The sequence below is a fragment of the Gossypium hirsutum genome, chromosome D08, assembly GCF_007990345.1.
Source record: "Gossypium hirsutum isolate 1008001.06 chromosome D08, Gossypium_hirsutum_v2.1, whole genome shotgun sequence".
Classification (NCBI taxonomy): domain Eukaryota; kingdom Viridiplantae; phylum Streptophyta; class Magnoliopsida; order Malvales; family Malvaceae; genus Gossypium; species Gossypium hirsutum.
In genome coordinates, this window is record NC_053444.1 from 11,483,457 (window position 1) to 11,484,501 (window position 1,045).

General features: G+C 33.7%; 1 long non-coding RNA gene across 3 annotated transcripts; it reads right to left on the bottom strand.

Moving 5' to 3' along the window:
- Window positions 1–209: 209 nt before the first annotated feature.
- Window positions 210–675, bottom strand: LOC107913240 (uncharacterized). Of its 3 annotated transcripts, none has more exons than XR_001688437.2 (2): window positions 533–675; window positions 210–402 (listed from the first exon to the last, which is right to left on the bottom strand). It is a non-coding gene; the product is annotated as an uncharacterized lncRNA (long non-coding RNA). The 3 variants fall into 3 exon arrangements; XR_005917507.1 differs by having other exon boundaries at window positions 210–414; XR_005917508.1 differs by having other exon boundaries at window positions 210–453.
- Window positions 676–1,045: the final 370 nt, after the last annotated feature.

Genomic DNA, 1,045 nt, shown 5'->3' on the forward strand with positions numbered 1-1,045 from the left:
TGTTCCGCTCTAAAATTAGTATAAACTATCCATTAAATCCGTAAATGAAAACTGAAGTGACTAACGACAGTACACAAAAAATCACAAATAACTCGAATCATTTGAATTTTAATGTGATTTGAGATTTGAAGTTTTTCAAAAGGTTCTAATAAAATCATTGCCAAGTTGATAAATAATAGCAAGGCGAACAAAAAAAATGTAAATCAGAGTATTTTAAAAGAAGTTGATAAATTTAGGGGAAGAACAACTTCGAAGGAGAATAATAGTTGAAAATAAATAAGGAAAAGCCTCAGATTAGCATATTGGCACATTCATCAAAGCAAACAACAACCCATGTAGATGGATCTACACGGAGCGCTTTATTTGTTGTTGCAGCTCTTGCCCATTTCTTCTCCTCATCAGCTTTTTTTTCCCCTCAAATCGTAATAAATAAATTAAACAAAAACAAATCCACTGATAATTTCCAAAATATTCTCATAAATTTGAAGAAAAAACATTAATAATAAAGTCAGGTGATATTTTCGAAACTCACTTAAAAGCAAGATCGTCGCTAGAAAAATGAAGATCGGTTGCCATCAACGACTGGAGAAGATGAACTCAAAAGGGAAGATTATATGGAAGCTATGCGGGGATTAGGTTTAGGGGCGTAGGGCTTTTTGATTTTATCAGTTCGAAACTTTGCGGGCCTTTCGGTATAGCCCTTCAAAATTTTGGTTAATTATGTTTGGGCCTTTTCATGTTTTATTAGGAATGTATTTTTCAGGCCTATATACTGCTACCACTGCTATAAACAAAGGCATTGGGTGGGCTCTTAATGCCCAAGGGACCCCTCATTGCTTAAAATGGGTCCTTCTGTATGATTTTATGGTTAGGTCTCTCTCCCACAAATACTAAATTGATAGATCCAATCTCACTTTTTTTTTATATATATATGATTGAAGAAAGAAGTTACTTGCTTTGTTGTTGATTGAGTCATATGCTCTTTTCACAGGTAGAATTTAATCCATATATCTGCATAAATATTGGGGGAGCAGAAACTAAGATG